The following is a 24,522-nucleotide window of genomic DNA, read 5'->3' on the forward strand; positions in this document are numbered from 1 at the left end:
TGTTGGCCATCTCACTCTAATTCGATCTATTTTAGGAGGAATCGTTGCTTACTGGGCTAATGTTTTTTTTTTGTAACAAATGCGCTTTATATATAGGGAAATAGGGGATGGGGATATTACATATGCCGCTAGTAAGGATTGAACCCACTACTTACCTTCTAGTATTACCAATAACTTGAGAGAAAATAGCCACTTTCTTATGGAAAGACGGATTCACATCGTCTGTAATTCCTTTCCCTACAATTCCCTGTAATTCTCTCATAGGATTGTGCCATGTGGCATTTAAATAATCCAATGGTTATCCAATTTAAACTAAATTTGTATTTTATTTAAACTCACCCATAAATTTGAATTTTATTTCAACTCTAGTTTGTTGGATAACCTTTGGATTACTTAAATGCCACATGGCACAATCTTATGAGAGAATTACAGGGAATTGCAGGGAAAGGAATTACAGCGATTGTGAATCCTGGAAAGACACTACTAATTCGGGGAGTTATAAAGTTTCTTGGGATGCGACTAATTCAGGGAGTTATAAAGTTTCTTGGGATGCGATCTGCTACCCCAAGATGGAAGGTGGACTGGGTCTTAAAAGATTAAGGGATTGGAACTAGGCCTTTTTAGTGAAGCATGTTTGGACACTAACAACCAACAATAAAAGGTGCTAGACCAATTTTATTAAACATAGATGGTTCAAGGATGGATCAATATGGAGTATGGAACAACCAAACATTTGTACTTATACCCTCCAATGCATATTAAAGACACATGATTTACTTAGGCCGAATACTCAAATTCTGTTAAAGGAAGGGAAGGAGACCCTCCTATGGACTGATCCTTAGATCAAGGGAGGACCAATACAAAATGAGAAGCTACTAATAATTGAAGCAATGGGGTAGAAAGTTAACGATAAAGTTTCTTCCATCTGCAAAAATGAAGGAGGTTGGAGAAACGATATCAATGATGCTGAAATTAAATAGATGGGAAGAAATTATAAACACTCAATTCTATCATAGATTACCTCTAGACACTCCTATTTGGAAGTCTTTAGCAAATGGGTGATTTAATTTGAAATTAGCATGGCATTGTATTAGACAGAGAAGCACTGAAAATCCATGGGTAAAGGTAGTATGGCACCTCGCCTCACAACCTTGCTTCTCTTTCATTTCTTGGTTGGCATGTAAACAACGTTTGAACACATGCGTCCTGGGGTTTACAAGTAGAGCTTCTATGTTACTTGTGCGGTAATGAAAATGAAACTCTAAATCATCTTCTTTTTAGATGTACTTTCACCCAATTCATCTAGAAAGAAACTCTAGCTAGGAATGGATATCAAAGACAAATATGCCCAACCTGGATGGAAGAACTTCAATGGATACAGACCCACTTCCCTGGATCATCCCTTATGAGCAAGATTTGTTGCTTCAATTTCACGGCGACAATTTACCAGATCTAGCAAGTCCAAAATCACAAGCTATTCAGAAGCGGCAACATATCTGCTCCCTCCCTCCTAGCTCAAATAATCTCCCACACAAGTCATCGATTCATGCACTCCAAAGAAGTTGTGGAAGATACCACTATAGTAGGGACTTCTTCCATTGATGGAAAATTTAGGCTAAATTCAAATACTGTTCGATCTCGATGCATAGGTGGACTAAAACTCCACATAATTGGATCGCAATAAATTGCGATGGTTCAGTTGTGCGAACCGTGGCGGATATGGTGCGATAGGAAGAAATCTTGATGGCCAAGTCCTATTTGCTACGGCGGGGAACTATGAGGATTCTAATGTTCTACGCATGGAGTTAAAAGCAATATTATGTGGGCTACAAAGGGTAGCATATCATGGGTACCCACAAATACAGGTCCAATTTGATTCCCAACTTGCAATTCAACTCCTCATTGGCAGCATGCAAAGCCCATGGGCAACAAGAGGTATTGTTAAAGACATTCTTGATGTCAAACTAGGATGTCATCGATGTGTATTCATGCATTATGTAAGAGAATCCAACTTTTGTGTTGACTTTATTGCAAGCTATGCGAACTCCCTTTGGGGAAACTCACCTGTGCCCTAGCAATCTTCCCCGGGTTGGGGCTTGACTTGTTCACCAAGATGCTAGTGGGAAACACTACCAACGCTTGTAATTTTTTTTTTTTTTTCTTTCCTAGTTTAATATAAAGTACATTTTCACCCAAAAAAAAAAATCTTGAGAAATTTTTTTTTTTAGAAATATTTTTCATTGATATTGGGGCCAAATGCCCAATGAAAGAAGAGAACACTTAATGAAACCATGGGGAGGAAGGTGGCCACTCACTCTTAGAAAAAATGGTGAGTGCCTTTGGGCTTAACCATTACAGTTTTAGAAATAAAAGAGAAATTACATTTTTCAAATTCCTTCGTCAAGAGTCCAATGTCAAAGAGTATTCTTGAGAAAATTGTGACTCACAAAGTGTTATATACATTATGGTTCAAGCCATTAAACCAATAGGAATCATCCAATTGAGAACACTTGGTTAAAACCTGGTTCAAAGGGTTCGGCTAGCACTTCTCGGAAGAATGTTGGCTTCGAAGAACGTATCTCTATGAATGTCACGTGGCATATAGGATTTCTTGAATAAACTCTTGTCAGGTGCCCGAAATGTTGTATCTCGAAAAAAGTAACGTTGTACGGGGATTCGGCTCATCTTTATTCAAATGTCAATCAAAGCATTAAATTCAGCATTTGATGTTTTGAGATGCATTAAATGTCTAGTGCTCATTAGGAAGACTCTCATTCGCTCAAGCTTTTTCGAGTGTTGTTCCCTTACGTTTTGTCTGTTGAATTAAGGGATAGTTGTCACCTCTAACCCCATATGACTTTGAACTCTTGATCAATTTGGGATAAGGTGCAGCTGACTTAAAGCTTCTCCTGGAAGATTGGAGGGCTACGATGCGTTTTTGCCACATTAGAGGTATATAATTGGTATATAAGTAATACATTCAGCACAAAGAAGGGTAAGCTAAGTTATAATAACTCCGACATTTATTTTCCTGCAAGTTCTAAAGAAGACATTCATTCTTAGAGCATTTACTCCTTCACACAAGGATTTATGTTTTCCTGAATCTGACTCAATCATTTAAAGGTGGCTTCTTATCCTCAGAGGCGGCCCACTCTCACCTTTTTTTTATTCTCAGGTAGCAAGTTCGGACAAGCAGTAGACCAGATTGCACTTAGACAGATTTCAGAACAACACAAAGCCTTTGTCCTCTCTCTAACCTTTGAACTTATCTTCGCTATAAACTCCATTGGAGGGATCTAAATTCTCTCCAATTCCATATCCATCTTAACTCCCTCCAATAACCTTATATAAAAAGGGGTGATCTCACATTACAACTATCACCTCACCTGCACCCCCCCCCCCCAAAAAAATATATATATATATATATCACCTCACCCTATTTGCCTGGGGATGGAGAGGTTGGGATTAGAGAGTTGGAGAGGATCCTCATCCCCATTTGAAGGCCTTCATTTGTGAAATTGTGTCGATACGTGAGATAGTTTGATTCATATATATCATTTGGAGTGGATTTCAACCACCAAATGCCTAGTTTGGAGGTTTTAATCGATTAATTTTGGGCAATTCAATCCCAGCTTTATCATTTTAGTGGATTTGGCCCATGTGTATGTTGTTTATTAATTAGATTAATTTTTAGAATAAATCTATCATCTCCAGGATGATCCCAAAGCTCATTGTTGTATTTGAATGTTGATAGGTACTTCTCAAAGTAAAGGAAGGAGCAAAAAGACTGACTCTGCTAGGTAGGTTAAAAAAATCCTAAAAGCTAGCTGAGCATAATCTTTTGGCATTCTTTCTCACAACAAATAGAAATTTGTTAAAAAAATTCAGTTGACAAAAAATGATATCCAAGGTTGGGTGAAGAGTGAAGGAAGAATATACTTATACGTTCATACTTGACAAGTAATATGAAAATTTTCAAATTCTCCTCCTAAATGGAGAGGAAATTTTATTTTATGAAAATTTTTAGTGAGTAGAGAGTTTAAATCCAAGAGGAATTTTCTAATTTAAATCTTCCACCCACATGGAAAAGAAGTTTTCAAAACCATACCTTTGAATTCATGACACATGTCTAAAAGCAAGACTTTTTTTAGTAAATTAACTAAAATTGTACTTATTTATAAAAAAGTAATAAAATAATATAGAACTTAATACTATTAATTACTAACCATTGCTTTTAATCAGTTCCTATTAATGTTATTTGTTTTTAATTAAGTATTAACCATGCTTTTACTTGCTTGATAAACTTATGTTTACTTGGTTTATGTCGACTTGGTTGATAACTTGCTATGGGATTTGGAAAGTCAAGAATGAAGTGGTGTTTCACAAAACTCAACCTAGCCCTATGTTAGTCATGCGGTTTGTGAATAAGTGGATGAAGGATTTATATATTCATCCTCTAAGGAGTAGAGGGGTTTCCCACCTCAATTACTACACGGCTACTATTAATAATCTTTGTATTTGCAGGATATCTAATAGGCTACCACTTGATAGTAACACAATTCTAATGTGCAAGAATGTTTTACCCGAATCAAAGACAAACTTGATGTTGTTGGGGATTGATAAGGGAAAAAATTCCTCTGCTATGCACATTTTTGCACCACCACAAGTTGACATGTGGCATATTCCTAATAAACGGTTCAGATTAGAAGGCAGGGTTTTGAGTGAAATTGACCTACTTTATAACCCATTTTAACAAAAAAAAAAAAAAAAAAAACCCGTTTTGTGACCCAATTCTAATATGGCTGCCCAAGATTGCTTTCCATTTTACTCCCATCTTTTCCCGCGATGTTCCCTCTCCCCCGTCTCTCTCACCCCATGAGCAGTTGCAGAGTTGTAGGTAGAAGAGGCATAGTGGAGAAAGCTAGAGTACTGTGTTCGTGGATTTGGAGAGATTGATTTGTAGGTAGACTATTGTCTTCTTCTTCTCCTTCGTTTGTGAATCTAGGGTTCAAAATTTTGGGTTGACATTGTGAATCTTTTATTCCTCCAAGCCTTATTTCGTTCAAAATCTGGTTTAGGTTTTCCTATCTTAATTGTTGTGAATATCAGTTTGTGAATCTCCATATAATCGGAACTGTGCAAGTTGAGATTTTGGCAGCTAACACGTTTTTTATGTAAACTCTATTCTGAAACAGTTTGAATGGAGGAAATTCTGCTCAATTTCTTACAACGATTATTCTATTTTCATAACTTCATATATATTTTTGTTTTAATCAATTGAATCCTCCTTGAGAACAATCGATCTCGTAGTCTGAGAGCTTGAATTTGTAATCTTTGGTCCTCAATAGAATAAAACTTTGTTACCTTCCTGTTTTGATGAAATGGCGGTGGTTTAATTCTAAAATATAGTTGCATGTTTTTCTTGTGCTTAATCAATTATGGATGAATTGCAAACATGGGCCGCTTCCATTGATCTTTGTGCCACTGGAAAAAATCAATAATATCTCATCTGGAGTTTGATCATTGATTATGAGCATTGTTCCATGGGGTATGAACGATTTTGATCAGGTGATGGTGTTTTAGAAATCCTTATCTAATAGAAGGTGATAAGGTTTGCATTACTTTGCAGCACTATTGGCATGGCTCCACTAAAATCACAGTATCTCAGGTTTGTCATTGACAAGTCCCGTGCAAACCCACTAATTTCTTATCTAGGGATTTACCTTGATCCTTATTCCATTATAAATGATGCATCTGGTACAACCTCACCACTACATTGCAATGGCATTGGAGTAATTCAACTGAAAGCATACAACCACTCTTTCAGTTCAAAGATGTAGATTTTGAATTTGAAGATTGTGGCAGATCAATTTTTTTCACTTGTGCAGAAGCTAGAAACACCAGTGGAGTGAAGAGGCAGAAGAAGACACATGTGATTCTTGTAAATGTGACTCCTTTCATATGGTTCAACTTCAAAGACAAATGTGTTTGGATAATTGATGTTTTATTTTTATGATAAACATATTGTTTTGTGGGTTTCATGGATTGTAGGACTGATAATGTTTCTCTTTTATGATGATTTTTATCTTTTGATTTTCATGGTTTTAGACATCATGACATGGAACTTTATTTTGTGGATTTCTTGAATTATATGACGAATATTGTATAGGTATCTCTTCAATTGGAAAATAATTAACTCGGCCAGAGAATGCCATTGTTTTGTTTATCAGGTATGTATAGGTCCATATTATTGCTTGTAGAGCAGCTGTATTGAGCATGTAGATATCATTCCTGTGAGTATCTTATTGTGCCCGATTTTTGTAAAAGTGTTATTACTGCCTAGCTCTATCTTATAGCAAGATTGAGTGAAATGATAGTTGTCAGAAAATAGGAACTTAAAAACACTAAAATTGGCACAGAATCATTGCCATACAACTCCTTAGTGACTCATAGGAAAAACAGATGGAGTCAGACACCTGATGGAAATTCTAAAATTCCAAATTCTAGATTTAAGATCAGCTATTGAAGCCAGAAGTCCCAATTTAGTACAAGCACAATTATTTTGGGTATGTAAAAATGTTTCTAACTTGTTTTTATTTTTTTATATGCATTATTTACAAAATCCTACCATTTTATAGAGAACCCAGCAATTGGCCTTGAAAATGAGTTTGGTAGAGATGTGGAGTATAAACCTCAAATTGGTTTGTTGTTTACTACAGAATTAGAAGCTTATGAGTTTTACAATAAATATGGACGAAGTCTTGAATTTAGTGTTAGGAGGGATTATGTAAATAATAGCAAGAAATACGGATCAACTATAACTTCACGAAGATTTGTATGTTGTAAATTTTGTGTTCGATTGAAAGATAAGAGGGATATTTATATAAGTAAACCGCGAGAAGAAACAAGAACAGATTGTTTGGCACGGATGTTCATATACTTGTTAGAGAATGGAAAATATGAGTGTTGTGATTTTGTCGAAGAACATAATCATGAATTTCATCTTCCAAATACATCTCACATGATGCGTTCACAGAGGAAAGTTTCAGACATACATATGCATGAAATTGATTTGGCTGATAATTCGGTGATTAAAGCTAAGTCAATGTATGAGTATATGAGTAGGCAAGCAGGTGGAAAGGAGAACCTTAGTTACACTCCTGTGGATCATCAGAACTACCTCTGAAAGGAGGCAGGGAGTTTGCTAGTGTATTTTGGAAAGCAGCGTAATACTAATCAATTTTTTTTACATATTATACAATTGGATAGCGATGAGCAAATAACTAATATTTTTTGGGCCGATCCAAGAATGATCATTGATTATACATTATTTGGTGATGTTGTTAGCTTTGACACCACATTTTGCACAAACAAAGAATGTAGATCATTTGGGGTATTTGTTTGGTTTAATCATCATAGAAGAATTGTTATATTTGGGGCGGCACTTTTATATGATGAGACAGCTAAATCATTTATGTGGTTATTTGAAATATTCGCAAAAGCACATGGAGGAAAAAAGCTTATTACCATATTTACAGATCAAGATGATACCATGGCAAAAGCATTAAATGAGGTGTGGTCTGAGACACGGCATGGGCTATGCATATGGCATATAATACAAAATGGCATCAAGCATTTGGGTAATCTAATGGAGGATGGTTCAAATTTTCTTCAGGATTTTAAAAGGTGCATAAATCAATATGAAGAGGAAAAACAGTTTGAGGATGAATGGCAAAAATTATTGAGCAATATGGAGTGACTCATAATTCACGGTTGCAACGAATTTATGGATTAAAATACAAGTGGGCTACGTGTTACATGAAAAATACCTTTACTTTAGGTATAAGAAGTACACAACTTAGCGAGAGCTTGAACGCTGAATTGAAGAAGTATTTAAAATCCACATTGGACATTGTACAATTTTTCACACTTTGAAAGAGTTGTGGCTGTCAAGCGAGATAATGAATTAAAAGTTGAGTTTGAATCAAGAAACAAACTTCCAAGGACAATGTTTTTAATGTCACCTATCATAAAACAAGTTGGTGATATCTACATTCATGTGATTTTTGACATATTTCAAGAACAATATAACTAGGTAAGTGTTTGCTTCATCAAAAATCGAAATGAAAATAATACTCTGGATGAATTTGTTGTTGGAGTTATGAATTCAAAATATGAGTACAAAGTATTTTGCAATAAAGATGAATTTATGATTAGTTGTAGTTGCTACAAAGAGACACTTGGCATTCTTTGAAAGTTTTGGATGTATTAGATGTTAAATTTATACTCACAACATATATTCTGAAAAGATAGACATGAGCAGTAAGAAATATTGCAGTGACGGACAACAAGGGAAAAGGGAAAACAGGTTGAAGAAGATGTTAATTTAGAAAGTTCAGAATGATATAGACATCTATGTTATGAACTTGTTGATGTAGCAAAACAAGCTTCAAATTTAGCAGAAGGTTATGCTTTGGTAAGAAATGTGGTCCAAGAATTATGTATATAGCTTGGTACTATCATTGATTCTAATGGTCCACAAGTGGTTAGTAGTGATAAGGTCCCTACGTCTACAGTAAGGTTGAAGAAGAAGCAAAAGTGTGTAAGTGATAGGCGGAAGAAGGGTTGGGAGGAGACCCGAAGACATAAGAAGAAAAGACCCAATAAACATACAAGAGTCACAAGTTTTAGCTCCAACACCGGGCAATAAACCAAATGTGTTTCATCAGATGGATGAAAATATCAGCTTCACTTCACTTTTATCTGAGTAAGACGATCTATTTATTTATAACTTATCAGATTATTATTATAATTATTATTTTGGGTAACCACTTGTCAGATTACTTTTAATGTTTTACTCATTGTACTTAGTATTTTCTTTTTTCCATCTATGAATATGGGTAGGGAAACTATGGATGAGCTTTTCTTAGGTTTGTCCTCTCAAGCATCATGTCACTTCTAATTTCCAACATCAAAATTAAAACAATATAATTCACTTTTGTTGGTAAGCTACTATTGTGGTTGATATAACATTTGCGATCTTTTCTTTTCTTTTCTTTTCTTTTTTTTTTTTAATTTGTATTCGTGTCTGGATGTTACTTCCTAATCACTCTTGTTTTGACAGGAAGGACTACTGATGTTTAATCCATGGAGGCAATGTTCTTCTGACACATGGTAAAACAACTAAAGAATCATCTTTGACACCAAGACTCTTTCTTGTATCATTTGCATCATCTTCCTATCTCCATCTGTGGTTCATTTTGCTAGACTAGAAGACAATAGCTATGTTAGTTGGAAGTTTGCAAAATTTAGATTTAAAACCTTCAGTTCAGGGGAGGAGTCAAGCAGCCATGGGAAATTTCCAATTTGGTGAAGGGGAACTTTGTTTCTTGGGATTGTGTACTTAAAGAATTGAGTTGGACACATATTAATAGCCATCAATAATTTTTAAGACTGGTTTGCATAATATAAGTCTATAATGTGCCATGATTGAGAAGTTCAAGAAACTACAATGCATTGCCCATATAGCAGCAAGAGCCTCAATGACCATGGACAATGTATTACCCACATGTTTTGTGTTCTTTCTTTGCCTTTCCTTTTTTTCTTCTTCTTCTTCTTTTTTTTTGGTCAAATAAATACCCACATTTTTTGAAAAAGCCTTAAAAAAGCTACACTCAAGTATGAAACATTCCTCCCAAGCTAGTTGGTCCTAGGAGACCCAAAGTAGCTAAATCAACTTAATTTTGACCACAGATTCTCAAGGTTGTCCTCAACCAATATGCAATAATTGAGAAGACCTCTTGGAAGCAATCTTCATATCAATATTCCAATATCCATAAAAAATGATTAATTAGAATGGTTGCTGAGGAATGAGACAAGTTTCCGAGAATGCAATCATGAGATCTAGCAAATGGCTAACTGTCATTACACATCCCAACCATGATCACAATGTTTCAAGCCTTCGGAGATGAGAGAGAACATATAAATTTTGATTTGTTTTTAATCCATGTTCTCAACAAGTACATCAGACCATTAGAACCAGACTTAATAGCTCAGTCTCAAAGCCAGAGACTTCAATGCATCAGAGTTCATTAAACACTGGAGAAGGGGAAATCTTAGTGGTGTCAAAAAGAAAATATGCTATTGGAAGAGACTAAACCTTACAGACATGCCTTTCAAGAACAAACATAAGTTATAGTGCATAAGCTGGCTATCTGCAATGGTTTACACAAATCTACGATCAATTACATTAGACCACATAAACTTCTTCTGCCTCTTCACTCCATTGGTGTTTCTAGCTTCTGCACAGGTGAAAAAAATTGATTTGCCACAATCTTCAAATTCAAAATCTACATCTTCGAACTGAGATAGTGGTCGTATGCTTTTAGCTGAATTACTCCAGTGCCATTGCAGTGCAGTGGTGAGGTTATACCAGATGCATCACTTATAATGGAATAAGGATCAAGGTAAATCCCTAGAGAAGAAATTAGTGGGTCTGCCAGGACTTGTCAATGACAAACCTAAGATACTGTGATTTTAGTGGAGTCATGCCAATGGTGCTGCAAAGTAATGCATAATTTATCACCTTCTGTTAGATAAGGATTTCTAAAACACCATCACCTGACCAAAATCATCCGTACCCCATGGAACAATGCTCATAATCAGTGATCAAACTCTAGATGAGATATTATCGATTTTTGCCAGTGGCACAAAGATCAATAGGAAGTGGCCCATGTTTGCGATTCTCATCAATAATTGATTAAGCACAAGAAAAACATGTAACATATTTCATAATTAAACCACCGCCATTTCATCAAAACAAGAAGGTAACAAAGTTTTATTCTATTGAGGACCAAAGACTACGAATACAAGCTCTCAGACTACGAGATCGATTGTTCTCAAGGAGGATTCAATTGATTAAAACAAAAATATATATGAAGTTAAGAAAATAGAATAATCGTTGTAAGAAATAGAGCAGAATTTCCTCCATTAAACTGTTTCAGAAACAGGGTATATATAAAAAACAAGTTAACTCCAAAATCTCAACTTGCACAGTTCAGATTATATGGAGATTCACAAACTGATATTCACAACACTCAAGATAGGAAAACCAAAACCAGATTTTGAACAAAATAGGGCTTGGAGGAATAAAAGATTCACAACCTCAACCCCATATTTTGAACCCCAGATTCACAAACGAAGGAGAAGAAGAAGACAGTAGTCAACCGGCAAATCGATCTCTCCAAATCCACGAACACTTTACTCTAGCTTTCTCCACTATGCCTCCTCTTCTACCTGCAACTCTACAACTGCTCATGGGGCGAGAGAAACGGAGGAGAGGGAACATCGCGGGAAAAGATGGGAGTAAAATGGAAAGCAATCTTGGGCATCCATATTTAGAACCGGGTCACAAAACGGGTTTTTTTTTTTTTTTTTTTTTTGGGTGTTAAAATGGGTTATAAGGTGGGTCAATTTCACTTAAAACCCTGCCTTCTAATCTAAACCGTTTATTAGGAATATGCCACGTGTCAACTTGTGGTGCTGCACTGCTGTGCACAACAAAGGATTTTTTTCCATTGATAAGCCAACAGGTGCCTTAGTCCGGGGCTGTAGGAATATTCCTCAACAAGGAAGATGTCACTAAAGGAATCTTACAAAGTTTGCTTAATGGGATGAAATCTGCCCAAAATCAAGGAATGTAGATCACAACTACTTGGAACAACTGTCCGTTTCTCGTGGATTGGATCCCAATCACAAGGAAGGCCTGGCCTATAGTTGCTACAACTGAATAATTACAACAGGGACAAAAATAGGAAATATCAAACTATTAACTTTCACATGCACAACTACACAATCTTAGCTTCTTAGTAGGGGTGTCAACGGTGTGGTTTCGGGTGATTTCGGGCTGAAAAACACCTAGCCCAAACATGGCCCATTAGCAAAATAACGGTTTTGGGCTAGTTTCGGTTTGTTGTGGTTTTGGTTCGGGCTAACTAACAGTTTGGGCTAACGGTTTAGATTCAAGTTGACTAATGGTTTATGGTGTGTAAGAAAATGAACAAGAAGAAACAATTGAGCATCCTACAACAAAAGTGAAAATTATATGGAAAGCAAAGTTGCTATTGGTCAATTTCCATTAAAAAAAAAACCACCCATTCTATAGAAATCAAGAACCTAAATATTAAGTAATAAATGACTATTTGATCTTTGAATTCATGCTTAATTTTTTTAAATGTCTATACCAACTGCCTAATGGTAATATAATGATTCAAATACTATTTAATGTAAAATTACAAAACGGGTTGTAAACGGGTTATAATGGGTTGCGGTTTGGTTTTGGGTTGGTGCGGACTCCACAACCCTCAGCCCATTAAGGTTCGATTTGGGCCGGTTCGGATTATAACGGACCGGTTCGGTTCGGGCTATAAATTGACACCCCTACTTCTTAGTTTAGGTCACAATACTTACATCCCTAAAGCACTCCCTGGTGGGTACCCTTTACCCACCATGACCTTTTGTGTTGAACTTATTGTTTTTTTTTATAAAAAAAAAAAAAAAAAAAAAGAAAATTTTCAGCGACAACCCCTAGGCATTTGGCAAAACATGGACACCCAAAAACTATTTTAAAAAGAGATATGATCCCACAAATATAGGTATTATTTCCATCTCTCTCTTTCCTGTGTGTGTGTTTTTATTTTTTGGTGTAAAACGGAATTTATCAGCATTATTTTTTTTGGGAAATATCAATGTATAAATGAAATGTTGAAGCTTCTGCTTCGTTTGATTTCCTAGTGGCTAAAAGTAGCACTGGGTAGCCCATCAGGTATTCGGTTGGGCCTCGGCCTGTAGCTTCTCTAATTGGTTTGGGTTTGTTATGAGCTTGTAGAAGCCCAGTGACTTCAGCCCAAGGCCTAAAACTGGATTAATATTCTCTCTTTTTTGTAGAAAGACTAACTTTATTGAGACCACAGCAAAGTAATGGAGTGAACTTGAATGTTGCGCTTATAATGAGTAGCACCTGCTGCTATCGGTTGAGATCAATCTCTACCCTGATTTCGTTCTTGACCATCTATTTTATAGGTGGTGAAAACAAAACCGGACAGTCGAGATTTCTCTCGATCGTAGGCAGCATAGTGCTGAGTATTAAATGCGCCGCATTGAAGTTGAACCCTAAAGAAACACCTAGATGAACAAACTTCTCATTCTAGGGAGTGAAAATGGACCAATATGTTGATTGTGGGAATGACTTAGCCCTCCTTGTTAGGGAGATTGAGAAACAATTTGATACCCTTGGAACATGAAAAAAACATAAAAAACAAGAAACCGACATAGTTCAAATGCATCATCATCTAAAATATATTGAACGGATAGGCAGGGGCGGAACCAGGATTCAATATTGGGGGGGGCCGAAGATTGGATGTCCAGATTGGGAAAGTAACAATGGTTTTTCGCTACACATATTATATGGGTCCTTAAGACCCATTGAGGGTCCCACGTATGAATTATTTTATTATATTAAGGAATAAACTCACATATATTTTGTGGGGCCCACACATATTTGATAAAAATAGGTAAATTATTATGATGGTTTTTTTCAACAAGATGTAGATAAATTAAACCATCGGTACAAAAAAAAAAAAAAAAACCATGGCTTCACCCTAAATGTCGGATGCAACAAAAAATTTGTAGGGTAAGAATGCACCATGGTACTTGTTACCTTCTACTATGGCATTTTATTTATATATAAAATCAAATAGCAAAATTGTAGACAAAATAAAGAGCAAATAATATAAAATCAAATAAAAAAATATATATATATATATAAGAAAAGAACAATAAATAAATTGAGAATAAAGAGTCTTAATTGTGGGGAAGATTTTTCTCAAATTTTCTTCCCCGCTTATAAAAGAAAAGAATAAATAGGAAGAAGAACATAAGAGAATAAATAGGAAAAGAGGGAGTGAGATATGAGGATATAGATTGGGATTGTTTCTAATTATAAATGCTTTGAATATCTATAGATTTTTTTTCTTTCCTTTTCCCGTTTATAGAAAAAGATGAGAATAAATGGAAGAAAGTGTGAGGGGTGGGGAGGTATGGATTGGGGTTGTTTTTAACTGAGTGACTTTTATACCCATTATTTTCATTTGTTTTCTCTTTTGGGGGGCTGTGCATTTCACATATCAGAGAAAGTGGAAAAATGAAGAGATTAATATAAAAATCCAAAATTTGGAAATTTCAATTTTGAAAATCCCGGGGGGGCGTGGGGCCTCCCCTGGTTGTTGCGGATAGGATCCCCACGTTTCAATCAATAATGCACCAAAGCAAGGCAATTGGAGCAAACCTCTAGTTGTAGCATTCTAAGTCCTAACACTAGATAAAATTCTCCTTGATTCAATAAGGCATCTCCCATAAGAATAGAGTCAAACCAACTTTCTTGAAGATAGAAAAAAGCATACACACAAGATGAACAGTGAGCATACACACAAGACATACTGAAATATAGTTCTTGGTTGAGGAATATTCATTATCTTCATTGTTGGAAGGAATTCCAGTTGACATGGAAACTTCCCCTTAATATCCACTAAATAAAAGATAAAAGTGAAAACTCTAAAAAACAATGGAAGAGCAAATTGACTTTCCTCCACCATTGCTTGAAAATGAAAATCAAAATGCCAAAAAGAGATTTGTAGGGGGAAAGGATTGTAAAGCCTCAACAAGATGAATTTTCTTAATTGACAAACCAAAGCACCCCTGTATCAATATTCAAAACTAAGTTGAATGCCAACAAATAAAAAAAATATATATTATTATTATGGTAAACAAGAAGTTTCATTGTACCCAAAAAAATTCAATATTTAGAAAATGAATGGAATTAAAATTATACTTAAGAAAGCAAAAATAAGAGTGGATACAATTTTGGATAATAAGTTGGTTGGTTGGGTTTTTTTATTTTTTTTTTGCCTTGGGTCCACTTCTACTTGTCCGTCTCTTGTCTGCCCTTCTTTGCTTTCCCTTGTTGTGTTTCTTGCTTCAAATCTACACAATGAGACCTCTAGGCTCTCCAATTTTCATTTTTAAATGGACTAAAGTCATAGTTATTGCACAATTGTCGCCAAATATACTTGCTCAAATACATATATTTTCTAACGATCTTTTGCTAATTTGTGTTTTTTATATTTTGTATTGGTGTTTTTGGTAGCTGGCGGTCCAAGGACATGGATAACTCATACAATGCTTCGAACTATTTCTAGAAGCAACTAAAAATGAAGATCATTTGCAAAGTTTTAGAGACCTTTGTTATGAGTTTTCAAAATTGAACTACTAACTGCATATTTTGTTCGAAGATGGCATTGAATTTCGTTGATTTGAAAAAGTTTCTGCAGTACCTTCGACTTCCCGAAATCAACTACAAAATTTATTGAGGTTAGAAAATGGGCTGATGCCACCATTATTTCATATGAGCTTTAGAGCCCTTTATTAAGAATTTTAGATACGTCTATGTGTTTGTTAACAACAGACTCTATTGACGACGATTTTCTATTCCTGAGCCTCTAATGCTAATGCCCTCCATCACGATCTCAGCAATATTGATTTCTTATGTACAGACATTCTTATACTTGGTTTTATCCAACATTTGTACAGATTAAAGGAATGTTCAATTATAATCTTCTAATTAGGGTTGTACGAGCCTAGGATTTTGGCAAGTAACCATTTTTTGTTTTTTCAATCAATGAACGCTTTTTTGTGGATTTTCAAAAACGCCGTGTGGATGCTTGAACGCCACAAAATTCGTGTGTTTCTCACCATGAATAAGACATTGGATGATGGGGAAAGTATATTTGAATTGGAGTCTCCATTTCTTCTAATCTCTTTTATTTAGTATAACATGAGAGTCTATGGGTGAGGGGTGGTTAGTATCATTACAATGTACTAGAACATAGTAGTTATTGTAATGATACGTACATTTAGGTGGGAGTTACGAGAGTTATATCAATATAAACTTTTTTTGCTTTCTTCCTTGTGAATGATGAAATTAGTGCTTGTGTTTATGCATTTAGCAAGGTACTAGTTCAAGATATATGTGGTCACACCGGTGTCTGCTAATAAAAATACACGCAAATTACTTATATACCCTATGAGTTTGTACACTATTGTGCTTACAACCTCTATGTTTCAATTGATATATCAAACATAATTCTTTTGATTTGTTGAAATAATGGGGTTTAAGTGATGACCTAGCATCCACATTATTTTCAAAAATCGCAAATTATTTATGAAGAGAGAGAGAGAGAGAGAGGATGAATAGCACTATTTTCAAAAATCACAAATTGTTTAAAAAAAAAATGAGAGGGGAGGATGAATAGCAGCCATTACTGATTTTCAAGTATATTTTCTCACTTATAATAAGTAATGGTAAATAAATTTTATTTATTTTTATTTTATTTTTCTATTTAAAATTAGCAGTATTAAACACAAGGGGATATTGATGATAAAATAATTTGTAGATGATTTGGATATAATAGTTTACAAATTCTGAGGGTGTATATTTATTTGATACAAAATAGATCATTACTATACTATTATGTAATTAAAGAGCTACTAACTTTTTGGCCAATATATAACACCAAGTCGGGATCCTCCATCCGCTGAAGTGAGGATTGTTCTCCCATCACATCTTTCATCATATATTTAAGAGAGAGATTCATATCGATCCACTTTGTTAGTACTTAAAGATAGATCTCACTCTTAAATATATGGTGGAAGAGTGTGAAGGGTGTACATATCCTTTTCCCAAATGGGGAGAGGATCTGGACTCTATAACTCGATACATTGGGTAAAAATTTTTAGTCGGGGGCATTAAACCTTCAATTAACTTCATTTCGAACAACCTAATTTTAGTTGGGGGCATTAATTTCATTTCGATCAAATAAAGCTTATAATGTTTTTAACTCCACCATTTATTAAATGTGTCTTTCCTAACTAGGGTGACACATGAATCTTATTTCTCAAACAAATAAAACTAAATCATACAATATTTGCTTGACAAAAAGGAGAGTACTCAAAACTCGGGGGGCATGAGGTTTAAGTATGGAGCTTAACAACTTTTAGGGCCGTTGGACAGAACGAGATTTCAAATCTGGATCATGAATACAATTATACCCTTTGTTTCTCTATGTTCATGAAACTCGATCCGTTTGTGTAAAGGTGAATCGAGATTTATGGGTAAGGGGTGAAACCAAAGATTAAAAGCTATACATTGTACATTCACAAAAATCATGTCGATCAAATAAATTTTTGGATGAATTGATTTCATTAAACACTTAATTTTATAAATTAAACTCCTGTTTGGTCTATAGATTTGGCCAGATTGAAATCTCCCGCTTGTAACCAACAGGCCCTTATATATTTTTTTTGTATTAATTTTCATTAGTATTTTCTAAGAATTTTTCATTTTGACATACCAAACTTATTCTCGACAAATGTCATCAAAACATTTTTCATTCTTGACCAATAATGAATTCTTGTACTTATTTCTTTTAAATAGGCATAATAGAGAATGAGAAATTGACACCAAAAAGAGCCTTAATCCCAAAATGTAGGTACCCTCCCTCTCTTTGTGTGTTTTTTTTTAGGTGAAAAAGGGAATTTATCAATATTTTTTTCAGAAGAATCAATGTATAAATGAATTAATAGAAATGTTGAAGCTTCTGCTTCGTTTGATTTCCTAGTGGATAAAAGTAGCAATGGGTAGCCCATCAGGTATTCAGTTGGGCCTCGGCCTGTAGCTTCTCTAATTGGTTTGGGCTGGTTATGAGCTTGTAGAAGCCCAGTGAATTCAGGGCTAGGCCTAAAACTGAACCAATATTCCCTCTTTTGGGTAGAAAGACTAACTTTATTGAGACTACTGCAAAGAAATGGAGTGAACTTGAATGCTGCGCATATAATGAGCAGCACATGCTACCAACGATCGAGATCAAACCTCGACCGTGATTTCAAGCTTGATTGTCCATTTCATAGGTGGTGAAAATGAAACTGGATGGTCGAGATTTCGATCTCAATCATAGGCAGTACAATACAGAGCATTAAATACGTAGGACTGAAGTTAAACCCCAAAGAAACACCTAGATGAACAAACTTCTCAATCTTGGGAGTGAAAATGGGCCAATATGTTGATCGTGGAAGTGATAGAGCCCTCCTTGTTAGGGAGATTGAGAAACAATTTGATACCCTTGGAACATGAACAAAAACAAGAAACCTGCCTAGTTCAAATGCATCATCTAAAATATATTGAACGGATAAGAATCCCCACGTTTCAATCATTAATTCACCAAAGCAAGGAAATCGGAGTGAGCCTCTAGTCGTAGCATTCTAAGCCCTAACACTAGATAAAATTCTCCTTGAATCGATAATGCATCTCCCATAAGAATGGAGTTGAACCAACTATCTTGAAGATAAGAAAAAGCCATTCCGGTTATTTAATTGCACCAAAATTCATTGAACTTCACGTGAAATAACTACCCAGACTCATCAAAGAGAATGAGGAAGATGAAACATACCCACAAGACAAATAGTGAAGCATACACACAAGACATACTGAAATATTGTACTTCAATGGTTGGGGATTTATTATCATGGTTGGAAGGAATTCCTAGTTGACATGGAAACTTCCCCTTAATATCCACTAAATCATACTATTATAAAAAAGCATTTACTCAAGTTTCATTGCAAATCTTTTATTTAACTATCATATCCTTTGTTTTTGTTTAAATGTCATATTTTTTATTAATTACTTTATCTTTTTTTTTTTTACTCATAAATTCTTGGTACTTTTATATATATATAAAATCAAATCAAGAAATGAATTTTTCCTAGAAAAGAGAATAAAAGATACATATATATTTTTTTTCACTCTCAAACAATTTTCTTTATAAATCACTAATAAAAGCCTCCAATGAAATAAAGAAAAGATTTTTTTTTTCTAAAAAGAGAAAATATATATATCATATTATTATATAAAAGGGATAATTACTATTGGCCCCCCTCTACTTTGATTTTATTACTATTGTATCCCCTGTGCTTTTCAAAATTACTAATCCAACCTTTAACTTTGTCTACAATTACTATTGCCCCTACCTTGAAGTTCTGTTAGTTTACTGATGATGTGGCATCTTTATATTTTTTCAAAATACCCTTATATTTATCTCTTTACTTATTTACCCTTTTGTCAAGTTACAGTAGTACCCTTAATTAATTGTGGAGAAAAAAGTAATCATAATCCGTTTTATTCTAAAAAAAACCACCAAATAAAGAAATAATGGTTGAATAAACTCAAATAAAAACCGAAGAGGAAGGAAAATCGAATTCAACTCAAAGGGGAAATTGAATATCTCCTTAAAAATTTTCAAAATAAATGAAGTTTAGTGAATGTGGGAAACCAAATTGGATTTGGATTTTGCTCATTTCTTTAATTCAAAATAAATGAAGTTTAGTGAAGGTGGGAAACCAAATCGGATTTGGATTTTGCTCATTTCCTTAACTCAAAATAAATGAAGCTTAGTGAAGGCGGGAAACCAAATCGGATAGGAATTGGGTAATTTTCATCTGAACCCCTTTAGGTTTGGTCCATGTTACTTTTAGTCCAAAAAAAGTTTTTCTTTGCATATGGCTCCCTTGAGGTTTCTAGAAATGACTAGTTAATGACAAATCATAATTTTGATGACGATAATACCCCTGTTTTCTTCCTCTCCATTCGTTCTCTGAAAACCTTGTTCTCCATTGAAAGCCAAACCTCCAACCGCGAGATCCTATTGCTGAATCGCTCCATTCGATTTTGCAAGCTATACTATTTGATTTGTGTGTTTCTAATTTTGATCCTGGTGTTGTTTAATTCATGAAGCCCTAATCTTTCTAGCTTTCAAAATCTGAGGGCATTGCTATTGTGTTAAGAGATTTTAATGGGGTTAGTCACCAAAAGTGATGAAAACACCAGTGTTCTTCAAATCGTCACTCAAGCAGAGAGATTGAGAGTTGGGAGGGAGAAACTTAAATCCAAAGCAATTGTGGGAAATAAGATTTTTTAGATTTATTGCTAAAGATTCTAATCGCTCTTTCCCTGTATTTTTCTTCTTGCCGTATCATCTTCTTCAAGCGATCATAAAATTTAAAATTTTAAGAAACAGAAGATTTATTTCTTTCTTCTTCTTCTTCTTCTTTTTTTTTTTTTTTTGGTCAAAAAAGAAAAAGAAGAGTTAATAATCCTTGATGCCTCTGAGATAACGCGCTCTTACCCTCGGTTCACTGATCTTCCTTGCAAACAAATATTTACTGGCCTAGTGTTCATGAAGAATGCAGAGTTTGTTGATGATGTGTTGACGTTTCAAGAGATGGGTGAATATCTGGATTATCTCTGCCATACTCCGATTGCAGTAAAACGGAGTAACCTCTCTCTTTCTCCTGTATCTCACTTTGTTTGGAAATTTTCTTTGGCTGCTGTTGAGTGTCGTGAAGACTGACTAATACCATAGATGGGTTACAAAATCCTTTCTCTGAGGCTTCTTTATTTGCAACCAGCAAAGTAATGAATTGTTGAATCACATATAGATTTGTGTTCATTTTGATTTGAACATTCTGTAAAATATTGGGGGTTTTGGTTTTAGAAATCAAAAAAGGCAGGAGAGAAAAAAAAAACAGAAAGATAATGAGGAAGATGACTTTGAAAAGGGTATTTTGGTCATCAAAATTATGACTTGTCCTCAATTAGTCATTTTCAAAAACTTCAGGGGAGCCATATACGTAGGGAAACTTTCTTTCGACTAAAAGCGACATGGAGCAAACTTTAGGGGGTCTAGATGAAAATTACCCAAAGGAATTTTGCTCATTTCTTTAATTCAAAATAAATGAAGTTTAGTGAAGGTGCACCAAATTGGATTTGGATTTTGCCCATTTCATTAATTCTAAATAAATGAAGTTTAGGGTAAAATTGACATTTAATTTGGTTTTTATAAATGTGGTAGTATCGTCTTTTGATTTTTTAATTTTAATGCAGGGCAAATTAGACATTACATATTAAAACTTAACGGTTACTTAATACCGTTATAAGGAAGGGGAACAACAATAATTTCGTAAAGAACAGAGTTTTATTAGTAATAAAATCATACTACAAGGGGCAACAATAATTATCCTCATATAAAAACACGAACTCATCCTGACAAATCTTTTTTTATTTTATTATTTTATCCTTTATTTTTATTCAAATGACATGTTTTTTTACTAATTTTCTTATTGTTCTATTTCTTTTATCATAAAATTTTGGTAACCTTTGTATTTTTTTCTTAAATTTATAAAATATAAAATCAAATCAATAAAAATTAGAAATTTCCATCTCCATCCCTACGGTGTCAGTTTCCATTTTTTATCCTAAAAATCTAATTCTCTCCTTTCTTTTACCAAAAATGCATTATTTTTATGGAAATAAAAAAAATCCTAATTTGACATTCGTTTTTTAATAAAAAGTATAAAATCATGAAGGTGAATTTTCTCCATTCCCGGTCAAAAAACTAATTCTCTTCTTTTCTTACCAAAAATTTATATTGTTCTATTTTTCACTTATGAATACTTATCTCTCAATCTCTTTTCATAAATTAGGAAGACGAAGCTAGGTATTTCAATCCCTCCAGTTTCTTATTCTTGAAATTGATCTCAGATGGGGATCGTCCTAAAGCAGTGAGACTTGCTTGGGAGAAGCTGCTACGGTGGTCGAGGATTGGGCAATCGAAGGTCAAGACTGATGTTCTTGAGCATACCAAAAAATTCTAATTCTCAATGTTTTGTTGTTTACTTTTATTGGATTTTTCTTTCAATGGTAGAAGAGTTTCAAGTTTCTGTTTGGGGCCAAAACAGGGTTCCAAAACTGGTCCGATTCCCTAAATTAGGTCCTCTGATTCTGATAATTATTAATGGAAGAATGGTGGACTAATTCCCTTCGTACTGCTGGTTAGGTTTTAGGACATCGAGGTATGGTCTTATGGTGAAGTTTGAATGATGACTGGATTCTAAGAGGGAGGGTACCAACTTCAGGGACTGCTAAGGAGGGGATATATGGATAGGGATGAAAGGCTGTAAGTCTTAGTTTATCGACAGAGTATTTGCTTTATAATGTATGTATACATCAATTGACTTTCAACGTACCGAAAAGTATCAAATCTCACTTACGATCTACACCCAATTTGGTTTTAAATCATCTCATTTTTGTTGGTCGATTCAATTTCTTCTGTCCTATTTGTTTGCATGCGTTCTCTCCACGCAATCATGTTGTTTTTTGTTTTTATATTATTATTATTATTATTATTATTTTTTTGTGTTTTTTTCTGTGCTCTACTTTGTTAACACGCGTTTTTAGTGTCGTTTGTACTTAACATTTGTTTTTAGAACATGATCACTATGTTGTACTTATCATCGACTCTACCACTGGTGGCTTTGAAGCTTGTATCTCCAAAGATGGTCAGACCCGTGAGCATGCCTTGCTTGCTTTCACCACTGGGTGTCAAGCAAATGATATGTTGTTGCAACAAGGTGAGGATTTCCTCTTCAGTTTGTTAGTTTGTCTTCCAATTGGGTCGTTCTTCCGAAATTGCTGAGTTTTTTGTTCTCTTCATTTCATTGGTTGATTGTGTGCTAGATGGATGCTACTACCCCCAAAATACTCTCTTCATTTCAATGGTTCAACGTTAAGAATGTTGCAGTGAAAGATCTGAAGCGTGGTCTTGTTGCTGCTTCTGACTCAAAGAATGATCCAGCCAAGGAGGCACCCAACTTCACCTCCCAGGTCATCATCATGAACCACCCAGGCCAGATTGAAAATGGATACACCCCAGTGCTCGACTGCCACACTCTCACATTGCTGTCTACTTTGTTGAGATCCTCACCAAGATTGACAGGCGATCTAATAAGGAACTTGAGAGGGAACCCAAGTTTTTGAAGAATGGTGATGTTAGGTTTGTTAAGTTGATTCCAACCAAGCCCATGGTTGTGGAAATCTTCTCTGAGGACCCTCCATTGGGTCGTTTTGCTGTGAGAGATATGAGACAAACCGTTGTTGTTAGTGTCATCAAGAGCGTGGATTAAAGGGTCCTTCTGGTGCCAAGGTTACTAAGTTAGCTGGCCAGGAAGGGAAAGTAAAATGTAACCCTTCTCGTGGTAGACACTTAGTGGCGTTTTCTGTTTATTTTATTGATGGTCAATACTCAGCAGTTTTGGGATTTAGTTTTGCATAATCGAGTTTCAAGTAGTTTTTGTCATAGTTCCTCCAGCTACGCAATGCTCGGACTTTTTATCAAGTGCAACCTGTACAAGCATTAGCCCAAAGCACACAACTGTCCAATGCAAGAAACAGAGGAGCAGAGGAGATTCGAACCGAAGACATGAGGTTTACCAAACCACTAGGGAGAGAGCTTGGGACCACTAGACCACCACCCCCGGTGGTGAATGGATTTATTATTTAGTGTACATAATTTTTCCATTTTAATGAAAAACTATGTCATTTCAATTCTTAATTTTGATATGTTGTTTTCTGGTAGTTATTTTGTATGAATAGATTTTGAAGTGCAATACGGCTTTCCACTATGAAATGCTTAAATGGGTTGCAGACAAGAAACAACGAAAGAGGATCTAATCAAACGGTAACTCTCTCATTAAGAAATTTTCACTGCACACATGTATTACAAGTACTCAGATGTAAATAATGAGCTTTTAGCATACATACACTGTAAGCACGAAGATGTGGGTAGTGGGTAGTGAATAGGGCTGCAACTAGGGCCGGACTGGGGCGGGCTTTTGATAATCCCAAGCTCAGCCCTATATGTTCTAATCTGAGTCCATTCATGCCCTGACCCTAGTTTAGGGCCAATGATTATTGTCCCTGGCCCTAAGCCCTACAAGGCCAAGCCAAGCCCATTCCCGCCCTAGTTGGCCCTAATTGGGCCGGGTCAGGATGAGTTGGCTCGGATTGGCCCTAATTGGCCCTGACCCTGATTAGCCCTGATTGGCCCTAATTAGCCTTGATTGATCTTGTCCCTGGCCCTAATTGGCCCTGACCCTAATTAGCCTTGTCCCTGGCCCTGATTGACCCTATCTTGGCCTTAGCCTTAATTGGTCATATTCTTGGACCTAAAATAATAAATGTAAATTCATAAAATAATAATAATAAAAGTATTATCAGTAAACTAAAAATAAAATTCATAGAAATATAAGATGATTTAAGCTCATACAAAATGATAAAATAGTCAATAAGTTGATAGTGTTGCTTTAAACATAAATAAATGCACACTCCATAATTCTATATTGATCTTTGAAAGTCTCTCATTGCTTTGATGATGGAAATTGAAAAAATCTCCAATTACTTTGGTGATGGAAATTGAAAACCCCTCCCATTGATATCCTTATTCAAAAAAAAAAAAAAAAAAAAAAAAAAAAAATCATATTCAAAACTTTGTTAACAAGTAAATCAACGATAATTTAGTA

General features: G+C 35.0%; 1 pseudogene; it reads left to right on the plus strand.

The window, feature by feature from the left end:
• The first annotated feature begins 22,837 nt into the window (after window positions 1–22,837).
• Window positions 22,838–23,276, plus strand: LOC149011481 (elongation factor 1-alpha pseudogene; annotated as a pseudogene).
• The last annotated feature ends 1,246 nt before the right edge of the window (window positions 23,277–24,522 follow it).

The sequence above is a fragment of the Hakea prostrata genome, chromosome 7 (assembly GCF_041222555.1).
Source record: "Hakea prostrata isolate BN-2017 chromosome 7, UWA_Hpros_2, whole genome shotgun sequence".
In the NCBI taxonomy this organism is placed as follows: domain Eukaryota; kingdom Viridiplantae; phylum Streptophyta; class Magnoliopsida; order Proteales; family Proteaceae; genus Hakea; species Hakea prostrata.